Source organism: Varroa jacobsoni, unplaced genomic scaffold (assembly GCF_002532875.2).
Source record: "Varroa jacobsoni isolate VJ856 unplaced genomic scaffold, vjacob_1.0 scaffold_59, whole genome shotgun sequence".
Taxonomy (NCBI): domain Eukaryota; kingdom Metazoa; phylum Arthropoda; class Arachnida; order Mesostigmata; family Varroidae; genus Varroa; species Varroa jacobsoni.
Genome location: NW_019212961.1, coordinates 106,977 through 133,729, shown reverse-complemented (window position 1 = coordinate 133,729; position 26,753 = coordinate 106,977). Strand labels below are relative to the sequence as shown.

The 26,753-nt window shown below is 40.9% G+C and overlaps 1 protein-coding gene across 1 annotated transcript in view; it reads left to right on the top strand.

The window, feature by feature from the left end:
* The first annotated feature begins 158 nt into the window (after positions 1-158).
* Positions 159-26,753, top strand: part of sona (sol narae metalloprotease) — a 133,030-nt gene continuing 106,435 nt past the window's right edge. Inside the window, exon 1 of the mRNA XM_022834322.2 lies at positions 159-2,089. The gene's annotated coding sequence lies outside the window, so the exon portion shown is untranslated. The remainder of the gene's footprint in view (positions 2,090-26,753) is intronic.

Here is a 26,753-nt window from a genome sequence, read left to right as displayed (position 1 = left end):
AGATAGATAGATAGATAGATAGATAGATAGATAGATAGATAGATAGATAGATTTACATAGATAGATAGATAGATATATATAGATATATATATATATACATACATATATATATATATATATATATATTACTATTATTGTTGTTGTCGTCGTCCATGAATGCTTACGTGGATTTCCCACGTATTGACCCATATCGGGTGTACGAGTAACATTTAACAGTTAAGCTAAACTAACAAATTTAAACTTTCAAGACTATCACGCATATATACGTACGGTTTCAAATCGCAATCATACAAATCATCCGAACATCAAATCAAAGGCAGGCAACAGGAAACACCAGGGCGCCCACAGTCGCGCCCACCGCCCATCTAGCCGCAATGCACCCTCCGCGGCTACTCGCTAAACTCTCGTCACATATCTTCGTCCTTGTCTAACCTTCGGCGAACTGTTCAACAATCAAGCAAATTCACAAACAGCGATTTCTTTTTTCATCCTACGATTTCGTCATCAACGACGTACAACCACACAGACATCAAGGATTGTCCGTTCCGAATCGTACTTTATCTCTGTCGTCTTTGTTATTTTTGTATGTCTGCTTGTCCTATACCGTTCGATCTGTTCCATTGATTAAGCACTACAATTTATCCGGTTCCTACTAATTATTGCCGCTACTGACGTAGTGTCACAACGAAACCGCCAGGATTTTGTCGCTATCTGTTGCCGTTTTGTCTCGTTGTGTCCTGTCTGTTGTCCTTTGTTTAATATCACCACCCCCACCACCACCGCAGTGTCGTTGTAGTCCATTGTTTTTGGCGCTATTGTGGGTGTTTCCGAAGTCCTGGCGGCCCGTAATATCAGCGTTGTCATACTCGTTGATATCGTTGTTTTATTGTCCGTTGTGTCGTGCTGCTTGTAGTAAGCAACGAAATAAACCAAATAACAACAACAACAACAACAACAACAATAAAGCCTGTTCACGTAATCGCCAGTTATCGTACGCAGTTGTCCCCAGTCCAGGTGTAACCACAACTACACACTCTTACAATCTCAAGTTCAGCAACATCTTTAACAGCAAAAATAACAACAACAACAACAACAACAATAACAACAAGTGTAATTCATCAACAAGATTCAAAGCAAACTGCCTCCAACGCCGTTGCCGCAACAACAATTGCGAGCGGAAATCTACTTTCTACCTTTACGTTCACTGCGCAGATAATCGATTTGCGTCAAAAATAAAATTGAAATCGGCCTCTTCAAAGCGTCGGCTTTGTAGCGCCTACAACAAATGCTTCGCAACAAGAGCAATCACAAGCAGCTTCCCACGACTAGCACTAGTGAAAACCCGATTTGTACTAAGTATTCGAGTGGCGAAAATTAAGGATAAACCGCGCAGAATCAAGGAAAAACGAAGAAGACTCAAAAAATTCATAGCAGTTTCACTGCAGCTTCAGCCGCCCCCTAACACAACGACGCGGATGTCAAGTAGATCCACTGAAGCCGGCATAATTGTTTTCGAAAAATTGTCTTTTTAAGTTCATTCGTTATTACCCCCCCTCCCCCCCCGCCGTATAAGCGCAAGTTGGATTTACTTATTTCATGCAATTGGCTTGTTTCACTATTGCAAGTGATTGAGCCAGGATTGATCGTTGCTCACCTAACGGATTTCACGTGAAAGATTATGCTTATAGTGCTTCAACGACCTAGAAAGACGCACAGCCACAGGGAGTCCTTGTGACAGAGGGTGTAAAATTGACGTTTTCATTGTGCAGTATTGAAACAAGGATTACCTGCGTCCTTTCGGCTCTGAATTGTAGACCGTATGCTAGACATACTGTTGTGTTCATCAAGGACTGAGTTCTGTTCTAAGTAATAGCAAGGATTAAGACCATCGAAGGATTGATTGGGATCCAATTAGTGACGACCCAGTGGTTAGAAACATTTTGGATACAGTGAGTTTGTCTATCGTCGTTTCATTAACTGTGACAAAAAGAAAAGCTTTCTCCATCTAATTAGACACATTTCACCGCATTGCCCCAAACTGTTGTGAACCAACGGCCAAAGTGGTTCCACGGGCAACTTCACTTCTAAGGTATGTTTCATGCTGCTTTAACGTATTACCTTTGATAATTTGATTTCTATTCCGTCTTCGTTAGTCCCGTTCTGTTCTCCTCTGTTACCCTACCCCTTTTACAAAACTCCTCTGATACAGGAAACGTAACATATGCATAGACCGTCTATCGTATTGTTGTGATCAATAACAAAACAGACAAACAAAGAAGGCGAAAAACGAAAAACAAGAAAAAGTACATAAAAAAAAAAGTACTAACGCGGCCAGATCACTAGCTGAAGCCGCCGCGCAGGGACCGCACGCGCGCGCGCGCGCGCGCGCGCCTTTAGGACAGCGACGTGATCAGCGGGTGACATAATGACCTACCCAAGGCGCTGCATAGCTGAGAAATGATTTGCACTAATGCCACCGTGTCCGTTACCGATATTGACAGTCCAGATCTAGCCCGAGTAAGAATCGCCTGATTGGTATTAGTCGAAGGAGCCCATCGGTCGGTAGGCGGCAGGTAAACAGGCATAAAGCCATGGTAATCAAATATCTATAATACCTCGCGTATAGATATAAGGGATAGTAAGAAGATAAAACGCGCCAAAGTATTTGCTGCAGCAAAGAACGAAAATCCCAGGCCCATTTTCTTGTCGTCGATGCGGCGAAACGCTCCTACCCATTCACGTGCGCGCACTGAACCGGCCCATTTAGAGCTAATGCTTTAGAGTTATCGTTGACAATTAGCGGTGGTTAGCTTGTACCTATCCACAAATTTCTCCGATAACTTGATCGTCTTTCATGCCATTACTATACACTGACACAATATTTGACTCCGTATCGCTATCTATTTGTATATAGTATAGTAGCAACCGCGAGACATCGCTAACTCATCTATATGCGGTCAAACCAAACAAGAGTTGCGTGCGCTGTACTGCCAGCGGAACGTTCTGCTTAACTACTTACTGGTATTAGTAAGCAGCTTGAGGCTCAAAGCTTAACTTATCACTTGTGAACTATGGAAGCGTGCGCATTAATCGTAGGGTTACCGAAACGAATGATAGGTACTTTTGGGGGTCATTGATTGCTCAGTCGGCTTTTGACAGTTTCTGTCCTAGAATTGTCGACAGTCCTAGCTTCTTCAAATAGATGCCATCATCTACCTTGCTACTTGTTTTTTTCATAATAAGGATATCATGCATATGGGCTCAGCTTCATTTTAAACATGGCATTTTTAACGGCGTTTCTAGCACCTGTAAGGAACTGATTTTTATACCATGCCTTTTCAAGTTACGTCGATAATGAAAATTGCAAGAGCAATCGTCATTCTAACTTAGTGTAGTACGTCACTGTTATTATCGTACACGAACGGTCGAAGATCGTTTCAAACCAAGTAAACGATCTTTTCTGCAGCCCATCTGTAGCCATGCTTACACTCGAGCTTGAAAAATTGTGCGTTATTGAAATAGGTACTGTTACCAGAGATTAGTAAACACGTCCTTTATATTATATTACCATTTCACTTCACTCTTCATAAAAGGCATAATATAACAATGCCTCCGGTAACTGAAGTCTGCATTAATAACACCTAGGCGTAAACTGTTTTAAAAACTACATTCAATATATCGACAGGCTCTGTGGCGACTAATCCGAAAACGTTGAATGGTCCGATGCATCCCCTTCGACACCGTAAACTCATAATAGCCATAATAATAAAAAAAACAAGTAGAAAAATGATAACATAACTTGTAATATTAACAATACGGATAACAGTAGTAAACGTGCAACTGGATTCGTCTATCTGACGTTTAAGCGGAACGGAGTTGGCATTAAATTGATGGGATTAGAACTAAGCAGTCAGTCGTGGAAGCCGGCTTCTGGCTAGCCATTTTTTTTTGCAAATTGGAACGGGTATTGAAGATCATTTCTTTTTTTATTAATACACAAATGATTCCGTTCAAGGAGTTAATTGTTTCTAGAGAGTGAGACGCGGGTTGTGTTTCGCTTTGATTTGTCTCCACCCCTTTAAGACTACCCCATAACGGGAACGCGTAACTTTTCAATGCTGAAAAGCGCAAAATAAAATGGCATAAATTATTGCGAAAATTTGCTACATAGAATGGAAAAAAGCCGTTATTAAAATTGCATTTTTATAATTTAACGGAACGTAGCTTATTCACTAACTACATCGGACTCATGATTTTAAAGGTCGACAAGTGCGGCAAAGGACCATGGGAAGTGATTCCCTCCTTGGCACAGCCGATTATCCTTACGTTCTAATGTGTCGATGTGAACGAAGACATCAATCGTTTTCATGATGCTATCCTTATCTATCTTTCGCGCAGCGTTCTCTATACAAGTTAAATACTTTTCATTAATGAGAATTGACTTCGTGCTAGAGCGTTGCGGCCAGTAAATTCAAATTTCAAACTCAAGTCACTTGAACGGTTTGTAGGCCGAGCAGCAGTGAGAACAAAGAAGAAATATATAGAAACATCAGTAATTAGTAGTATACATTCGATGCAAGTTTTGCTAAATAAAAGCCAGTATAGTAAGTCTGTAGGCAATATGGAAAAGTCCAAAAGAACAACTTTTCACTTAGTAGCAAGGATGTACAGTAACAATTCTAGAAAACACTATTTATTCTTTGTTAGTTTTAAATGAGATTAATTAACAATTCGCCGATTTGATCTTTATATAAAGATCTGCTGTCTAGCTTAAAACAGCCTCGAAAATCATCTGCGAACACATTTCGATTGGTTTCGTATATGCTGCAGTTTTCAGGTGCTCTCAATCTTCAGTTGATGACCTGAAGCAGGTTGTGACGACAAACTCACATATTTTCAAAAGCCCCATTCCGCCGTTTCTACTGGACTATTCACTCTAAACGAGATACCTATTTCTGCTTGGTGTTCTGTCTCTCTTTTTATGCGGATGCACTAAAAACAACTTAGCTTTTTAAATTTAATTTGATCTTATGATATTTGTCACTTTCTTATTATGAATAGTAGATGACCTGATCTTTTCCTTGTTCCAGTAATCTTTCGTAGCATCACAGTATAACGAGGAAGACTAATTTCCCACTATGTTAACCATTACCGTCAAAAAACTAGCTTGTTTTCTTCTTTAATATTATAGTAAATGAAATAGTTAACCCCACAATCCGCCAATCTTTCGTGAGCCCACGGCCTATGGAAAAAGTCTAACTTATCATCCTATGGGAACAGCAGCAAACGTTCTATATTGAATTCAATTTCTCATAGACATGTTGCACTCGATCAAAGAAGAACATGCGATGAACGTGATTTAACTATCTAAGGTCACTTATTTCACCATCTTTTTTTTCTAGCGAGTGAAGCTCAGAGAAGGCCCTTCTTGTCTAATTCGAACCCAACGAATTAACTTTGCAGAAACAACCGCGCCATAGTTGATTTCAGATAACATCGAGTTCTTTCCACCGGTTGTGCCACGTTCCTATTTTGAGTGCTTTCTACTTCCCTATGAAGGCGCTGGGTATACCTGAACACAATAAACTCCTTTTGAAACCAGCTGCTAGATGTCAAGATAGACCAACAGTATTGAAATCATCTTGCATCTAGAGTCTACTGTATAATAAATAAATGTATCAAAATGTTATCTCTACATATTTGTACCACTTAAATGTTGTCACGCGATGGCGGCTACGTTGGGCGGCTACTGATTATCGGCTTCGCTTTACATGAAAGATTTGGAAGAAAGAAAGGCATATTGGTTCTACTTTTTTTTTTTCATTAACAATGGCATGATTGCTATCCCTCCAGGATAATGTAACAGCGCCTTCGCAGAATGCAGGAACTCGCGGGGAGAATGGGGTCATAGGTTCTGAGGATATGGAGGTGTATATATTATCGATGTTTCGTGAACTGCAATGGCTTCGCGCTGAGCGCAGCTGTCTCTGTACGAAAATAGAATTACTATTATTACGTAGAAATAGAATAGTCATAATCTCTTCCTCACTTTCTCGGGTTTTCCTTGCATTTATCTTCGCTGTTTGCTTTTGGTTCCCTTTCCCTGACCCGTCGTGCTTAGCGTCGTAGTTAGGCTTGCGTTGTTACAGTTTTGCAAGTTTGACCTGTCTATCTGTGCGTCTGCCTCTCGATCCGTGTGGGGGTCTTGTAGTTTGTGACTTGTAACTTGTCGTATACAATGGGAAACAGGCTTCACTAGTCTGAAAGGGCCTATGGTGCGCTTAGTGATAGCTGCGTATGCCACTGTTTTTAGCCTAGACGTTCCGCCATGCCCTCACCAAGCGCACCATAATCATTGAGACTTCATTCGGTCGATTGTGATATTTCGACACTTGCTAATTTACTACTGCTGTTAAGCTTCAACGGCTCCTTGCCTTTTGTACACGTGTCATATCTCAATTGTCGTTTGCCGGTTCTTGGTCTAACAATAAATGAATGCTCAGCGGCAGGGCAACGATGAGAGCAGACGTCGAATTTGTTGCTAGCAGTCGCCGTCTAAAGGGGCAGGTTACAAAAATAGCAGCGACAGCAGCGTAGTATAAACCTTTTCGTATACAAACACCCTCTTAGAACAATCCGAAAGTGGGGCAAACCGGAGCAGCTCGCTGTGTTAATGACGCTGAATGGGATGGAAGCTACAGCGGTTTAGCTTGTCCGTGGCCGCCGCCGCCGCCGCCGCCACCGCAGGCGATCCTATTCCTGTTACCTGTGTAGTTCATATTTCCCATCTTAGCAAGCGAAGCTTCTTCACTGCCGCACCTCCATCGTTTGAGCTCGAAAGCTTAGGCCACCTTCCACATTGTAGCACAACCCCGTTTTCATAATCTGATTTTCTCTTCTTTTTTGATATTACAATTGCTATGAAAATCATGTAAGCTTGCGTCCGAAACCATCAGAGTTAAGTGTCACATCGGACGATTGGTGACCAATGCTAATAACAACTCGGTGTCTAGCAACATGTGCCGTTTAGGTTCGTAAGCAGATATGTCACCATGAAACCATCGTTTCCATTGTTGGAATAGCCTCGATGTGACGTTACCTACTCCCTAGGCTCTGTTCAGGGTTATCTGAAAAACACTAGATACCAGCATTGCTACTACTACTACTAGCATTAATTAATACTACCAGTACCCAATGGATGGAGTTAAGTCTGTTGATGAAGCTCTTTCCGGGCAGACGTGGGCAGCCATTAAGCATCTCGTTACTGATGGCAAATTTTCATCGAATTTAGCTGTCGCTGTAAGACTGTTAATGGTGATCTGACAAAACAATCGACGGATCTCGATGTCGCGGCGATCTCGAACGCGGTCATAGCATTACGAGCCATAGCTTTCTATAGGTAGATTGAGCTGATGGTAGTCTCAGTTGCTCGTCTTACCTCTGATATTCTTCTTACGTCTTCTACTCGGATCACAACCAATTTAGACGTGGGGTTGACGTTACCCGACGCGCTGCAACGACTCGCGTTGTAGCATAGGTCAAGCCAATGGCAGCAGCGGTGGCGACGACAACAGCTCGCTCCTCTCACCCCGTCTTGCCTTAATGTAACTAGAGGTCTGTTTACGTGTCAGACGTCGGGCGTTCAGACAAGTACCACTAACTAAAGCTGAAAATCATCTACAACAGCTCCAGCTTCCAGCAACAGCATCTAGAGCAGCATCGATGGTAAAATGTTAACTCTGGGTAGAAGCACCCAGACTGCTGGACCTGGCAGGGAACTACACGAGTAGTTGGTTGGTCGGTCGGTCGGTCGGTCAGTTACACGGTGAGAGAAGCTGCCTACAACGACAAGCAATCAAGCATCAAAAAGCCAATGAACTGCATCGACGTTTGTTTATCTTCTCAGCCTCTCTGTCGCATGCTACCTTATCTGGCACTGCTGTCGAAACCTACTATTACTACATGGGACGCCATTTGTGTTACGAGTTCGTGTAGTAGCTGGATATCTTGGTGCAACAGCTTATTCTGCTGTTCGCTTGCGTCGTTTCAAATGTTCGATACAATCATGTACAGATTTTACCGATACCGCGCTGCTGCTGTTGATCTTTTACCGAGTCTTGTCCGCATTTTACCCCTTGTTGTTGCTGGCGCCACCTCCTGACGACTCGAAACTGGCTGACTGTGATTGGCAATTCCTGCTCGTGCTGGGCTATTGCACTTTAAGAAAGGGTTGTGTGTATGGGGGGGATGCCCAGTGAGGGAAGAAAAATAGTTCCAGGGGGATGCTGACTAACAAAATGGCAGCGACATAGAGCGTCACTGGAACCCTAGCGCTCTATGTTACACTATGGTGGCCTGCCAGTACTGTTAGTTTAAAGGCTAACCGAAGCCGAAGCCACCATACAAGAGGGACGATCCAATGCGTGGCGGTGATCTCTGATATCTCTGATACATCGCCGTAAGAGAAAAGAGCAGATGAACGTGAGGAGACATCATTCCAGAGCTCCAATAGCAGACAGTAGTACACACATGTTGTTTTCACGATTCCGTTAGCGGTTGTCATGGTGTGATGATGCTGCTATTGCCGCCACTGTTGTATTGTTCTTTCCTTACAGCTTTCGGTATTTTATTATCTACGTCGTCGTCGATATCTTCGGCGTTTTCATGTCACGCATTTCCTTCCTCGAGTTTTTTTCGGATTTCTAGGTTGTGACGCTCATTCGTTGTGCTACTCATTGCTGTTTTTAGCAGACCCAGATAACATTGAAATGGCGGTGGTGCGACATGGCAGACGGACGACAGGCGTTTGCCATCACAGATAACAGGTGGCCGTTGGCTAGCGGCTACGGAGGAACTAAATAAAGAACCGAACGCAGTAAGCAAGAGAAGTGCGCTAGCTTGTAGCGACAATAACCAGCGATGACTTTCGACGGAACAACAAACAACAGTAGCAACAGATAGTAGCAACAACTGTGATGACGACGGTGGTTGTTACAACTACGGGACATAAACCGAATATATTGGGAAGTGTATAGGTTGGCTGGCTTGTTTGTTTGCAGGGTACTAGCCCACAGTTACACGACGGTGGGTCGGTAAAGGGGAGAATCGGTCGAATATACCAGAGCGAACAACATTGGCAGATAGACAGATGGTAAAAGCTAAAGTTGTATCTTTAAGTCATTCTACATCTAGCCGATTCAGCAAAGAAAAGGCGTCTATACTTCGGTTCGCGATGACGTGTGAAACAAGCATATGATTCGGTGATAGGAAGTTGGTAAAGGTTTAATTAATAGGTGATAGGAATTTATCTAAAAAAATATTTACGCTGTCACACATATCTATCGGAGACATGGATTAGTTGGCTTGAGATAGATTGTAAAAGCTCAAGCTTCTACTAACAGTATCGGGGATTACAAGTGCGCTAAGGCATGGATACATTCGATCATGGGTTGTGATATAACCTTTTTAGAGATACTTTACGGAGCCACAAGGAGGAGCCCTCTGACCCTTTTCTAAATAAAGTTATCTATGTGAAAGGCTAAGTTTATGTATCCCAACGTCAACGTTTTCTACAGCTGATATAGAATGCCATCGCGCCAACTTAGACAAATGTTAGAAATCTAAGATACGCGATAACTATTACCACATCCAATAAACGCTTAAAATATAAGTTGTAGAGGAGAAGTTACAGGAAATTTCGTTTGTCGTCGCCAAACCTGAGCCTAACCATATTCACATAGAAATATCCTAATTTTTAATTATGTCAAATAATGGCTAATAAGCAACAACTTCAGTGCTTATTAATGTTGAGGTGTTCGCTACTTGTCGTTTGTGCCCCTATTTCTCAGCTCAGTTTTGCCAAAGAAGGCTAGCCTTCATTGCACAGAGCTATCACAGGGCCGCGATGGAGTCAGTGGCGAAGTCTGACGATAGTAATTTTTGGTGGCTCTCACAACGTTGAAAGAAAATATGTGGTCAGTCTAACGGTGTCGGAAGCAAAATGACTGATTGCGCAAGATCTTGTATTTACTCCAAAGTTAGTGCCAGTTATTTACTGAAGTTGTAGGGATACTGTTTAGTTATAAAAAAAAAATACTGTATATCATATTGTTGGCCATTATATACGACGTTTATTATTATTATTATAACTGTGCCTACCCTTCTTTAAAGCTATACGAAAACTCGCTGCTGTTGCAGCGAGTTTTCGTATAGCTTTTCGCCGTTACCCGTATAGGTACCAAGACGGCACGATATGCTAGTGCGAGGATTGAGGCTGGGGCGGAGTTAGGATGATGGAAGCTCGATTTGTGTCGAAGATTAAACGGAGCAATGAACGGGCAATGAAGCTACAGCATAGATGAACCTGAGGAAATAAACATTTTTTAAGCATTGACTAGCGCATTGTTTGTTCACCCGCCCAACGGTGCGAGCAGATATTGGCACGAAAGATGCAATAAGAAATTCCGCCAAACACTACGTTACGGTCCAATTGTGGAGAAAGCACAAATCGCAATGGGTTCTACTAGTCGATGATAAAGCGGCCTCTTCACTTACGTGTTGCAATAATGAATGAACCCATTTGGCAATTGTCCCGTAAGCTTCACTGTTACCGTTGTCGTTGGTGGTCCTTCTGATCGTTTTTGACTCCATTGATGCTTCGTGGCGCTGTGTGAGCTGTTGGCGACATGACATTACCGCATTGGACAAAGAAGCTGAACATCTTTATTTTCGTCAAGAATATCAGTAGTGAAGTTGTTTTCCAGCTGAGCTGAATCTGTCCATTAAGTTCGCCACAGGGATCTATCTTTTAGTTGAAGGGTCACATAGTTGATTCAGAACACGTGGAAGCGGATATGGAATTCTTCGTTCTGCGTATAGAAATGATTTAGGTCCATAAATCAAGCTTCCCCCCGATGTTGTTCTGAGTTCGTATTGTACCGTGTGTACGCCCACACTGCAAAGGTGAACCAAGCAGAGGCCATCTATGACCCTTGGTGACTATGACTGCCTAATTTTTATTCGTAGTTTCTGTATAGATATACCGGACGATTTGCTCGCTTGCTCAGTGAAGAAATTCACAGTCGAAATGCGCTTTTATACCAATTGTATTTTCCTATCCGTTGTACGTTTTCAATATCTAAATGTAACACGATTTTTGTGAAGCGACGCTTCCAACACCCAGTAGCGACCTGCGTCTCTGTGCGTCCTTCTGTCCCAGCAGAAATCATCACAACAGTTCGTACAAAACCTTTTTAAAATAGCAACCGGATCACTTTTTACGAGATTGTCCACCGATTCCTAATACTATAACCCTTAAGTGTACTAGATTACAACATCTCGTACGTATTCACCTGTCCCTTGTGGCTCGACGAGCAACATGACAATGCGACCTCTTGTGTATAGCGACGGCGGTATCTCTGTCGTCCCCTATGATTCCGAAAAAAAAAAATAAACGATCCATCGGTATCGGCATCATCATATACAGTTGAAAAAAAACGGACGCGAATGCATAATTTATTCGTAAATTACCTACGTGCACTTCACACGTAAAGATAGAATTTAGACTATGGACACACACACACAGAGGGCGAGCTGATGATAAAGACGGGCATCTGATTTGCTGCTGAATTTGGTAGCTAACTGAATTCAGTGCTTGTTCTGATGTACGAGACGCGTTCACCGTTGACTCGGTGATGACGGCGGCAATTGTGGTGATGGTGAATGCTTATCTAACACCTCCGTATACACCCAGCGCTGCCCAGGGTGCTTGCGGAAGCTGTTCTTCACAGCGATGAAAGGCGCTAGCTTCACCGTTATTTCGTGTTGTTCATTCTGTTGTCAACAGATTTCCCTTATAGGAACTGTATTCTTACAGGAACTATGGTACTGTATGGAACGTGTTCATTAATACAGCCTGTGAATTGATGCCCACCGCTTGCATTTAGTGCAATTGCGATACTCAACATGCCTAAAGCGATAAACGATGGGGAAGTCCACTTCTTTATCAGTGTTCAACGTAAACTCTGTAATTCAGAACAAAGAAGCTGGAGGTAAAAGCGTGCATTGTTGGGGCACGTTGCGATAGCGAGTTCTATTGGGCAGTACAAGGCTACAATGCACAATCGATATGATTCTCATATTTAGCGAAGGATACGATATTGCGATATGGTCGTTGGTATTTAAGCGTAGGAATCAACCCTATTTGTTGGGCCTGGCACTATGTTGACGTTTCGGGAAATGTTAAATAGTAATTTTTTACATTAAGAACAGTAATTGCAATAAACAATAAAAAAATAGTAACTTTCGTATACTTATTTACGTAGCAGGTGCTGATAATTATAAGAACGATATGAAGCTTAATAGGGTCCTTGCAAGAAAACAAATGAGGTGTTTGTTCTACAGAACTACGTTAAAGCCATTAACGCATATTATCATGAATAGTTAATTTCTGAAAACTTTCCTCTTAAAAAGTAGGAACAGTTATTTGTCAAAAAGAGCCCCAACCCGTCATTGTCTTCTTCGGCCGAATATTTATTAGACGACCTAGACGAGGATTACGATCTGTTCCTGTAGGCTCCTGCAGGTATCGCGATAATTATCATCCCTAGCAAAATACTGTAGACTCCGTAAACAATGTGTTGGTTATTCTGCGAGTATCAGTTTGTGAAAGTCCTAAAGCAAAAATTCAAAGGTCATTCTATGAGCGGAATAAACTAATTATGGTGACGCTTCTACATTTGGCCCATATTTTTGTTTCGCTTTATAGAATTCGTCTTTTTTCTTCCTTGTCGTCCTGCGGAAAAGTGTAGCCACATGCAGGCACGCTTGTTTCCCTTCAGTTTCCCAGGACGCATTGTTTGCCAAGAGGTTTGTTGATTTTTTTGTTGTTATAGTTGTACCGAAGCGCTTCGAAAAGTATCATAGTTCGGAGCCGCGAGACGGAAAGCTGGGAACGAAAAAGGGTGCATCCGCGCAGAAAGGTATATTTACTTCAATTACTGTACATATTTCATATCAGTTGAAAAACCAAGCCAATGGCTATGGTAAAGCATAATGATATACCGAAAAATGGAGAAAAGCCCATTACAATTCACTCGGATTAAACGGCCGATTGGGCGACTCTCAGTTATCAGCACCAGAAAGAGCTAGCACCAGCGAATAAAGGGCAAAATTATATTAACGCTCCTTTGGATCTCCGTCACGTTGTTTGCCGTGATGGTTATGGGTAATGCAGAATGTTTTTATACTATCACTAATCATTTTAATTAGTGGCAAACACCAACACAGCCGAATAAGTTTGTCTTGACAAGCAAGACCTGCCTACCATCAGTAATAACGACATTTAATGATATATATATATATATATATATATACATGAATATTACAATCAACTTTTAAGTCATGCTACATCATATCTAAAGAAGCTATACATCATATAAAACTAAAGTCTCCAAAGTAGAGCTCAATATCTACTATAGTAGTAATAGATGTGGACGAAGCGAGATCTGAAGTAACAACTAGTTACCTAAACCAATTAACTATTTGATACTGAGGAACGATCACGGATAGTGCGAAGCCAATACATTAGGATAGGTCATAAAATAACTTTTTATGTTCAACTTTTCTCGAAGTAAAGTCAATTTTTGAGACAAATGACATTTTTTGCCTTGCTGCGTACTGCGGGTCCGGAGGGATTTTGCATAAACGCGTTACGAAACGCGTATTCAATATGTAGTTCTCAGGCTAACGTCCGAGTACGTGGTTAAATATAAATCTTTATTCGATGCGAATAGTATGCACGAAATGAGACCTGATGATAAAAAATACGCCTGACAGCTTGGAACATACACTCAATCACATATTCACGAGCTACGGCTTAGAGACCTGCTGCGTTCATTGTGTTGAAGAATTACCCACTCAATGGCACATCTTTTCCTCTTTACGACGGAATATCTTTCTGTCACTTGTTCTAGAAATCGAGGCTCTTATCGTATCGATTGTAGGTTCCGAACGAACCTATATAGATGATGTGATCGCCACGCAGAAAGAAAATGAAATACTATAGGCGATAAGCTAACGAGTACTTTTGTCTTTTAGTTCACTGTTATTTCATCTGGCTATCCTGTATGATTATTTTCTATTCTTGCGTACGGTTTCTAAATATCAAATTCATGGTAGATGATTCAATGGCGCAGCGGCATGCTAAATGCGTCCGTTGTACATAATAATACTGTGTTTTTACATTTCAAACTGTCCTTCATTGATACTCGTCTTCAGGTAAAAATGTTCCGATCTGGATCTTTTTAAGAACCGAAGGAAGAAATGAGACGTTGGAGCTGTTTTTATTAGGGCAGCGCAGATCTGTAATAATAATAATACGTACAGGGCACGGTAATGTCTCTGCGGGCTGGCTACGCTCGTATTTGTAAGTGTGCAAATATATCAACTTCAAATTTTTTTTTGCACCTCCCCCCCCAATCAAATCAGTCTTCAGATCGGCTTCTACTACTCTTAAGCAAACTCGCATCTTTTACTTTGAATCTCACGAAGACTCTTCGTACATATCACGACGATGATAGTAATAATAATAATAGTGATTAATATAGAAATAATATAAGAGGAGTTTCAATAGTCTGACCTACGAAAGATGCCACTGACAATAGCAAATGGATATAATATGCACAAGTGATCCGAACTCGAACATTGTAGGATATTCTTTTTACATAGTTAATGTCTTACTGGTTCCAGCAGAACCAACTAAGTCACCCAACTGAAATAGTTTTCTTCAGAGTATTGGGTTGGAATCCCTGATAAATTCATGTTATATCACAGTCACCGATATTCTAACACCAGAAATCTTTCAACGATCCAATGGGATCGGCCATCGATAGACAGGATGCCTTTAATATTGTGCCCAAAAGCGCCTTACTCAAACCTAGGTCCAAATATGCATATGCATTTAGCACAAGAGGGATTATATTAGCGGTATAGCATATACATATGTGAAGAAAATCAAACGAAGTCCGACAGATAATCAGACGTACAAGTGCGAAGGCATAGATAACCGATTCAAGAGATGAGGGCATGAAGGCTACGTCTGCCATTGTGATATGATGATTCGTGGATAGAACGGAAACGGGTGGAAGGAATGAGAGTTAGTATGAGGAAGATCTGTAAAAAAAAAAAAAAAAAGACGCTTGGCTGTTTTTTCTTTTCGTCATTGCCAGATAAGGTGATGGAGACAAATTACATCGTTATACTGCAACAGAAGCAGTAAAGCAGCGGCTGTCGACGAGACGTCATGGTTGTAATAATAATAATGGCTAGTTACTATTCAACCACATATCTTTGGCTCTGTCCTTTGGCTTTAACGAAAAGAAACAGTGATGAGCGCGGTGAAAGTAACCAGGAACGCATTGTAACACATATATCATTTTCATGTCGTCTCGTACGATAACAGCGTTTTGAAATGTATTTGCGTGCCCATCGGGTAGTAATCGTGATCTTTTATTGCTGCCCTGGTCAGAAGACCATATTTTTTGAAAAACTCGTTTTGTACTTATTTGTATTAAATATGGATCAAACTATGCTCAACGTGTGTTGATGCTTTCAATTTGAATGGTTACTTTGAATTGACACCCATGAGCTTCTTCATTACTTCTTTATAGCCAGGTTTTAAGCTAAGTGATTTGTCAAACAGGAACTACGGATTTTTACAGAAATGCTTAATTAAAATAATGAATTTTCAGTTACAGCAGCTAATTAAAGCAATCAGATGAAACTAATAAGAACTTTTCGTAGACACTTGTCGTCACCTCAACTATTCGGAGCATGGATAAAGCACGAGAAGAGACGACTGAAAATTTTCCACTTACAGGGCTAAATTAAGCTGATTGGTTCCAGACATGTTTTGTCTTCCAGCTAAGGACGATTATTCACATAAATTCTAAATACTGCATAACTACATCAACAAGAACAACAACAACAACAGCAGCAGCGACAGTTCGCACTGCGATCAACTTCAAATTTTTCGAAATACGAATGCTAACTTCGAGTGTTCGCTCTTGCTTGAACTGTCCCGAAACACTACTAACGTCCTTAGCATCTTACTTGAATTAATCATTTTCTACGCACTCGTATAGTGGCTTCTGACTTCCCAAGAAAGCTTTGTTTTTGCCGCCTGTTCTGGCCTTCGTCGGAACACACGCGTCACTCCACGGTCCGGCCCACGATTTTAGAAAAGATTTCCGTTTTCTGTTCGAAGTACAGTGTCATCAGTGCGGTGGCCAGTACGCGTTGTTGGATGTGACTAACAGGAACTAGAAATGGTCGTCAATCATCTAATTTCTCTCAGTCTTTATTATGTTTCCACCTACGCCGATATCTTCTACGCGCAAATGATAACACTGGCTGGCGCTGCTATTGTTATAGCAGGTGTCTCACGGCATAATCAAATCCATGTACAGCCGGAAACAATGCATTCAGACAAGGCATTTAAAGTCGAACGAAGGGGGCGCGCATGCGCGCGCGCGGGGAGGGAGGGCTATTTTCAATTCAAGCGGTACTCTTTTTTTAGAATAGGTTGGCAAGCACAATCGAATGTTTATGCCAGTTCATCTTCTGTAGTTTGACAGCAGTACGAACCGGTTTATCATTGCTGTTACAGTGCAAATTAGCCTGATAAGTCGTCCCATTGACAACAACAGCGAAACTAGTAAAGGCTGCCGATGTCGCTACTCGACACAATATACACTTGAGAACTGGCGTCAATATGGCTGCTCAAATATCATATTCGACTTTTTCTATTAAATTGTCTATCAGAGCATTATCTATACAGTTTGAAGGTCTAAATTTCCAACTGCGAATACTAGAGAACGATGCTAGTAGATGATATTTGTGAATGTCAAGGCACTACCTTACTACCTGGGCATGTTTTACGCATGATATGATCTCTCATAGCTATGGACTCTGAGGCCACTTTTTAGGTTTAAAAGCCTGAACGAAATAATCGACGAACAAGGTCAGATGCTTGTACCGTTCCTTACGTAGCATTACGTGCTCTTAATTTACAACAATAGAAACTCATGGTAAGCTTAGTATATAAATGCATTATAAACTGTATATTGCCGTAGCACATGCAACAACTCTGGCAGCGCAAAGAAAAGGTTCGATATAGCGTTATACAGATATAGATATACAGTTCTATAACTAGGATCAGTGACGACCTGGCAACTACAATCGGACGTAGAAACACTTTATTTTAATATGTAATACCTAACGTTCGAAACATACTGGTATACCCAAAATCCATAATGGCGTCTTTCGGATAACTTGTTAGGCGGCACAATCAGAATGAGTTACCGTTTCTATGTGTGTTCATTTCTTTCAAATAAGTTTAGTACGGTTTTGATAAACAAGTAGGCGAGCGTTACAAGAAAGTGATCGAGGCTTTTATGGTTTACCAAATAGCCTCAACAGATGACATGCATACGCCAGGACACACGCTGTATCAAGCGAAAACAGACTTACTTATAACAAGTCTGACTATTGATTGTAATCATTTTATTGCGTGTTTAACGTGACCTCTCTAGCGGACGATCAGTCAGATCATAAGTGCGAGCCGAGGTCACCCAACTTATTTTTTCTCTAACGACAAACATCATCGGAGTCCTCGAACAGGGTCGCCATGTATGTCAACCTACTTTGACCACTGTCGTTTCCACAGTGAATGTAAACTATGTCCCTCTAAAACAATCGGTCACGCTGCGTCCGTGCAAAATAGTTCTTACGTTCGTAACAATAAGAACGGCCTCACAGACAGATGCAAGGAAGTGGAAATCGAGCTCGCTCATTTACATTAAGCAATCGCCAAAAACGTGGTAACGGCCTGTAGTACAATCTTAGTCATTAGACTCTAACATGGGAGATTGAGGCGGGGTTGACTAAGAATACAACGACGGGATGCGATGTCTGCTGTCGCTGTAAAGAAAATCAACGTCGCTGTAGTCATAGCATCTTGTGGCATGTCACGCTTCTTACATTGGCAACAACACAAAAACTAGACAAAGCCCGCCCGCCGGCCAGCATTTTTTAGACACGTAACATCTATTACTTGGCAATATCGTTTTTAAAGATATCCACAACCGCTTTACATAGTCCGTGGTAACCGTCTGGCAGAACCAAGAACGCCAAGAGGACATCTTGTCCTCGTGGCCTCAGAGCCAAAGCATTGCTCGCTAGAGTCCTGGTTAACTTGCTTGCTAGACGCCGTTTCGCATTTAGTACGAAACACGTGGTCGTCTAGACGGCGTGCTGGCAGGAAATTGCATGACTTTCTTGACATTGGAACCATAAAAAGTCGATTTAAAAAAGGACGATAGCGTGGCAGAGTGGAAAGCTAGACGGATCAATCGCTTACGAAGCGAACCGAAAAATGAGCGGTACTGCTAAAAACGTTGAGAGTAGCATGCGCAGGCGATAAGATGAACAAAGGCCGCACAGGGTTAAAGATTCTTCAAAAAGAGGCATCTCTTACATAGGACCAACACAGTATAGTTTGCAGTGACATGTAAAACTTTACATGTCGGAAATGTCTCTTGTATCTGTTGTGTCAGGTGATTAAAACTGGGCGAGTATAAATTAGGCCCACAACGAATTTTGGCCGAGTCTGTTAACGCAGAAAATCGCTGGACAAATCAAACGGTGCTTATAGCTCAGTCGAAAGGAAAATGGCTTAGTGAAGGTTGTTCATCCATTAGATAATCCACGTTAGGTCGAGTCCTTTGGTCGATCCGAGCGATCGCTATGAAAGGAGAGTAACCTAAACAAATGTTTCGAGCTTCATACTTGGTGTTGTTTTGGTTAGATCTCAGACACTGGCGCCTTCGAGGATGAAATGGGGCGTCCCTGTGCTAGATCTCAAATCTAGGTCGTCTTACGCATTCGTCTACAGATGATAACCTAGCACCGTTAATCCTTCCTACGTATATCTTCGTGACACTGCTGACACAATGAATTCAATATAATATCAACTCGATTGACTGAAACAACTATTTGTTTCAGCAAGGCACTACCAAGATTGGATAATCTTTTTCATTTGGGTCGCAAATCAAATGCAACCTAGAACGACAACGATCTGTTTAAAAACTTCAGGCGAGCCTCAGATTATAACTCTGTAGATTCGAAGGAACGAATACACACATCCATATGTGTAGGACCACTTCTGGTTTGTAAGGCTGCGCGTACAAGCCGCGTCCACTACACAAATAAGATATATAAGAATTAACGATGTCTAGTGGATAACTTGTCGATATGATAGCATAAGTACGCTTAACCGAAAAACCAGTCTTTTTCTAATGAATTTTCTCCCAAATGTCAAATTGAGTGAATCAAACAGCGTTCACGAAACCGATATTTGTCGTAACATTGTGGACTACTCCTTTCCCCTTGAAAGTGACGCGAAACTTACAATTCGGCAAGTAAAACTTACGAATACGTACATGTATGCCGACGTAAAACCGACTGACATGTTGCTAAACTGTCGACGTTTTGATCTGCATGACGGATTGATCATCTGCATAGATTGCACGTGCACATATGTATATAACGTCATGCTTAGTGGATAACGTGGTTTCTTGAGTCATGTAATGGTATTCGGGTACAGACACACTTTATTGCACGTGCTAAGAGCCGGCCGTCTGAAGTAATGCCTAATAATGATGATAGATGTGAAATTCGAAATTAGTATATATATGCAAATCGTATTCTATATCTGTCCCATATCAGATATAATATATATATGACATGGGGGACAGATATAGGATTTTACTAAAGGTTGTATTTTTATAGAACTTGGTGCACAATGTGCACCGGAAAGGATAGGGAATATAGATAGGGATTTAAACGGCCTCAAGAAGAGTCAATATTAAAAAATTGAGATCTATATTCGGATGAATGACGAAGTGTTTTGGCAAACAAGCCTCGAAAAAGCAGAAAAATATTGATCAGGCTGGATCAATCCCGAATATGCCTGCTTAACGTGCAACTTCGCCAGAAGCAGGATTAGTCTAGGTGACCGGTCGGCTTGGAGAATTCGTCGAGTTGTTATTCAACTCTTTTCTAAAAGGCATTTTTCTTTTAAATCAAAAACTTACTGTATTCTTTTTTTATTGCCAAAGGAAATCGGGTACAAAATGACAAGTCCAGGCTACCCTGCTGCATCGATGATCTAAAATCAATAGGTAGTATTGGTGGTTTGAGACGCCTATCCTGCAACGAGTCGCTTTCTAAAATTGGGCCAAAAACGCAAAAAAAATGTATGGGCCGATTAATGCGTAAAGCTGACATCTGAGGATAGCGGATCGAGTCAATCGAATCACGCGAAAACTCATATATCTAGTTCTTGAAAGCAGAGTGAAACGTTTAATGAAATCCTTGTAGTACGGTTACGTCCGAGTTGTGTAAACTAACTGTGGAGTTACATTACAGCTTGTCGATCCGAACCTTCAGGTGCACGAAAGCCAACGTATAAGATTGTTGTTATTTTTTTCCGAAGACAAGCCAAAAATCTTCGGGCGTGTGTGTGTGTGCACAAAGGAGCACAATTTTACATCAACAAAAGGAGACACTGAAAACGAACAGAGAACCTCAGAATGTCAAATGTTTATTGTCAAAGCTGGGCTGAAATTTATTTATTATAGTATGATCTCGATACGGGAGTATCCAGTGAGCTAGGTTTAGATCATCTGTTGATCAATGATTTAATAACCTGGGTACCGTTGTCTATAGTCATGCACTCTATAATTTATAGAGTAGATTTGCTATTGTAGGGTACCCGCATATGCGGCCGAACAGTTGTACGCTCGACGTGCTAAATCTCTTGAAAATCTGATGCGATGGCAGTAACTGGCCGCGTAAACGTCTGCGTTTACTTTAACGAGCTCTTTTCAGTACTATCGCCACTGCTAGTGCTATATAACACGATTTTTATTATAGTTCTTAGTATGATCATTCACAAACAGAGCCATAGGCCCATGTATAGCTTAGTCGAAGACAAATGACACATATATAGGCGTTCTTGGATGCTGCGTGAATAGCAGAGACATATATGCCGCTATGCGTCAAATCGGCGTATGTATTATTACCTGTGTCATATACTCAACAGTGTAACGAAATCATGTTTAGATTTATTAATTTTATTCCAATTAGATAAAAGCGGTTAAAATTAATAAAATCAACTTCGGATAGATTCGACTATTTTGAATAATATACAAGGCTAAAATGCCTGGATAAATTTATTTATAATTCTATCGCACGAGTAATCGATATTGTAAGAGTACCCTATGCTTAACTACGGACAAGCCTTGCGGAAATCACTTAGAGGCTTATGAATGAATGAATAAGGTGTCGCTTAGAAAAGCATATTGTTTGCGTCATAATGAGGTGGTAACGTGAACTTGAGAATAGGATAGATAAGTTAGATCCATACCCGGCATGGACACGCTGCGTTTTGTGCTGGGAAGAAGCTAAGTACATAAAGTTCGAAATAGCTGCATGTTGTACGTACGTTCAATATCATTATTAAGATGGATTTTCTCAGCATCGAACAAGAATCGCTTGTGTTGAAAATAATCCTCTGTATTTGAGATTGTTGTCATAGAACAATTGATTGAATGGAGTGAGCAAAGCAACAGCGGGCATCGTGACGGCTGATGCGCAAGTCAGTATGGACAAATGATTACAATGTATTGGTCATCATACACACCGGCCACCTAGTTACCGTCATGGGTTTACGGTATAATGACATATTTGCTTCTAATAGTATGATACGCTCATAGAGCAAGTTGTCTAGAAGTCAAATCACCACCTGAGATCCAGTGGACGCTGACTGAAGCAACAATCAAGAATCCGCCATTTTCGATACTGCCTGTATTGATCACGGGTCGTTTTGATGAATTCGCGTGACCGCGTCATTCTACAGCTAACTCCGCCGCCCCTATTAATGGGTTGTATTAAATTTTACCTTCGATCTGCCAAACGTCTGTCAAAGCAAAAATGGTACTTGTCAGCGCGACAGCCAATTGTGTAGAGAATCGCACACGGTTTTGATTGAAGCGACACTTCTACAGGGAAATATACGTATGCAAGCACTGCGTCCCGTTTGCAACAGCAATTTTTTCTAAAGCTGTTTTATGTCATCTTGCGACGCTATTCACTAACGTAACAGCAACGATAACAAAAACAAAAGTAGTGGAAAAAGTTGTCTCCAAGATATGATACACTGCAAAAGGCTGTAGAGCACCTAAACGAATGGGTTTGTATCGGTCGTCTCATGTCTGGCCAGTATTCAGATTTGTACAAAACTGCTGCGGCAAACTGGTAGAAGTGTAAATGGTAAAAGAAATCGGAAAAAAGGACAGACGATGACTTCTACTTTAATGGCCAATCGATATCTGAAATGTCTATTTCAGTGTTCTATTGTACTTAGCCTTATATACCGTTATTATCGTTTATCAGTCTACCCCATATACTCTTCATTGTTTGATACTTGTCCTGATATAGGAGGCCCAGTTAACAAATACCTTTGGAGTGTCAACTAGCGTCGTTAGTATTACAATAAATTAGTGAGCCATATTTATATCCTCGAGCAGTTTGCCGCGTGTCGTTCCGAAAAATGAATTCCAACACGTTACATTTAGCCTTTATCACTTTCGTCCTTATTGTTCAAGCCCTGACAACCTCACCTCCGTAAACGCACACACTCACGCCCAAATACATACGTATATACAGGTATCTAGTCCTGGCCTCCAGCATACACAGAGGTGTTTGTTGTACCGTATACTTTTAGTGGAAGACTGTAGTACTGCGATATCAAGTATCATCTGATGATACTTCTGCCATAGGCGGCTTCGGCTATTTCCAGCGTATTGATCGAAAACTAGGCGCTCATAGTAAACAAGAACAACACTTGGCGGGCGATAACGCCACGGTACCTTAGTTGCCACTGTGATGCCCTATAATTCGTCATTAGATAGCTAAGTAACAGCACAAATCCGGAGCAACACTTTCCCGCCTCAAAGGATTGGCATTTTTTACATTACTTTTAGCAGCAATGGCGGCTACAAGAGGCAAAGGTGTCCTGCTACCGAGAAGTTAAACGTCAACTGAGACAGCAGCGTGGTATTAGTTGCATTAAATATTTAATCTAGTTGCGGCATTGGTCGCGTGTGGTGGCCGTGAATTGTCCTCGTTGAAACTTTTGCTAGACGGGCGTCAGGCTGGGTTAATGATCGCTTTGCTGGACGAACCAAACCCATTGTTCGACGCCGGTACTTCTTGCGTGTGGCTGACTACAACGTCTTGCTACGTGTGCATATTGAATGTAAAAAGAAACGCGAAAATGAGGGACGAATGTGTAATCGCTTGGGATATCACCGCGCGCCTCCTATGGCCACTTTGACAAACGATGGTCATCGTTGCTGTAGATAGGGCTAACAGTGCCAACATCTGACATAAGTCCATTTTCCTTGATGTCGTTGTTGTTCCCACTCGCTTGCCTATGACATAACAACATATCATAGGTAATATTTGTCTTTTATGCCGGATATGTAATAGAAGGAACAGATGTAATTGTAGAAATGCTCATCATAGGCAAATGACATTTTAAAGCATTCGTTTACGGTACCATGATGATGCGCGCCTTTTTTCATGCAGGCACTCTCTCTCTCTGCAGCGGTGTTTCATTATTGCCGTCCACTAAATAATGACCTATAATTGCGTCCAATTAGTACTAAATACGTACGTAGTCAGATCTTTTTCGCTTTAAACAGAACTTTACGTTTGCGTGCTATCACTTAGTTATTGATATCAACCCCTGATAGAACAGCTGGATCTCCGCGACTGTCGATAGGATTATCGAACGCTTTTCCAGATTACAAACTTAACGCTTAAGATCACGCTTGACATGCTAGTAGTAACGTTATGTCTAATCTATGTCGATTACCTTAAACTTACTTATAACGGCCAGAGTCCAAATAATATCTTTCCTCTAAGCTCGCTTTATAAAATCCGGACATTTCTACTGATATGCTGCCTTTATTTTTCTTCCCTCCGCTTTTTTCATGTATTTCTTAATTGCTTAATTCGAAAAGAGCGCATATATTTCAAGTTTTTCCGGCTCTTCATGTCGTTGTTCTTCTTCGATTCAGCTCGTTTTTACTTGCGTATTTTCTCGTGCTGCAGTGGTAACTGCCTGGCAGTCCAGCAGCAGCGCCTATAGTTGTTACTATAACACTAACTCCTTGAGTAGAATAAGCGTGAAGCCGATTTCTTTTTGCGGAAGAAAGTTCGGAAAGAATTTATATATATTAGTTCGAGGAAGAGAACTAGTTGGCTAACGAGACAATCGATCTGACGCCTCTATTCGGTTTGTTGCTGTCGGCGCCACCGGAGCTGCTGTTAACCTTATATGGGTCGCATTAAAACGTAACAAAATCGCAAAGGTCCCGGTATAGCCGTAAAATGCATTAGAGATTTATAGGAATTTACAGAACTGCGAACTCTGAAAAATCGGTGCTAACACTAAAACCAATCCGAGAGACGTTTAGTGGGTCCATGTTTATAAACAATTAGATGACAAATATATATTAATATCTGTCATTGCACTGTATATTTGTAAGTAAAGATCAGCTGTACGTTAAAGGGTGACCGATAACAAAAATCATACGACCGACATTACGAAGACAACCCTACGCTCATACAGACTCGTTATTTAGTAGAAAATAAGAGCGAATCAAGATAAATCTAGAGTCGTAATTTTCTCACCGAGTTATTATAGATCTAGATAAACTCCGTGCGATAACAACGTATGACATAGTCTAACCTTTTAGTCCTATGCATAGAAAATCGCTGCCATTTCTATTATCGTAACCTGGATGAAGTACGTAACCTTAAACGCTATCACCTCAGCTTGGTAGTAAGCCAAGTAAGTTTGTTTAATTTTTCATTATAATATATTCATTGCGCCCTCTCAGCCGCAAATTTTCTCAGCGGGTTCCTTCTACAGCGAGTGCCAAATAACAACAATCGATAATAAAATAGTAGTACCACAAACGAAGATATTACGTTCGTGGTAACGACTGCCATTACAGCATAGCGGTCCTATTATCACACTCACAAACAATATATTCTCATCCGTTGCTGGAAAATGCTGCTGATTCCCCTTAAAATAGGCGTACAAAAAAAAATAGGTGTACAGTATGATACAAATACTCGATGCGTTATTCGAAATTTTTGTCTTGTACATGTGCATTTTATAAATACAACTGTCGATACGGCTGCAGACGACACCTGCCAATATAGCTATTATATATATAAATGTTATGTATTTTTTTGTACATTATAACGGTGTGACAGTATTCCAAGCTTCCAGAGATGTGGGTATCTATTTGTACAGCCCGCGCTTTTACTTTATTCGGCTTTATCACTCAAGAGAACTATTGCTTAGAGCTGTACGCAGGGCCTGATATGTTTATTGGCTGCGCATTTGACTATTTATATATAATAGCAGTCGACGCCAAACATGGTAAACAATTGTGTCTATTCTATGATAACGGTGTGTTGTGGTTATCAGGTTAGCTTAGTTTTCCTATTCTAGCCGTATTAGTTTTAGCCTGCCAATTAACGTAACAGATGTTTATAAACAATTTTGCTTTAGTATCCAGAAAGCGCAAAAACTTTTGAAGGAAAAAAAAAACAAAAAAAAAAACACCTAATCCTGACACATTCAACACTTTCTTACAATATTTATAGAATGAATTTTTAGAGTGGATATACGAGATGATAGGTATCGGGTAGAACGGTGGAAGCTGTTGACTCTAACCAGCCATTGAGTTCTACCCTGTTGACCTAAATTAGGATGCATGTCTCCCTGAACGAATCCGCATTTATCTATTATTGATGTGATTTCCATGTTAAATGTGCACACTGCTAACCACGCTACCTATTCGTATAGACAAATCTTTACCTTGATAGTTGATTTACTTTGAAGTGATTTAACAATAATAAGTGAAATCACTGCAGGTCTATATAATGGCAAATTCATGGCCTGTTATTACTGCTTCTTTTTATGCTCTGTTATTAATGTTTCATTTTATGCAACTAAAAATCAATTTGATGTTTAATTGCTTTTCTTGCTACTCAGTGCAGCCGGATACCTATAACCTAAGTTGAAGAGGTTGGCAAACATTTTGCGAATCGTACAGCGTCTGCGTTTATTCGCAAGCGGCCTTCTACAGCGTTCCTTAGACAAAATAGGTTTTCTCTGCATAAATCTGTTCGAATATAGCTAAGCAATAAGAAACGACTATTACGAGAAAAATAGTATATGTAATTTTATTAAAACAGAATATGTATATATATATATATATATACTATTATTATTATTGTGAACATCATCAGATTATTTACGCTGGTTGGTCGTGTCTTAACAATCGGTGAAGCTGTAGGAAACTCATACTGCTTAATGGCCTATTTCTGGCAGTGCTTCAATAGCTCAGGGGACATTGAATTCACAGGTGCCATTGTTATTAAGATAGAGAAATCCGTGAGGGGTCCTTATTAACTAACATAGAGATCTAGTTTAAGGTGAGTAACATGGAAAGCATGAGGTCTACGTCAATGTTGTAACCGAGTGAGCGGTGTGCTTGGAGAACTTGGAAATAGATTAAGCTTCTTTAAAAGTCGAATACTGCCTT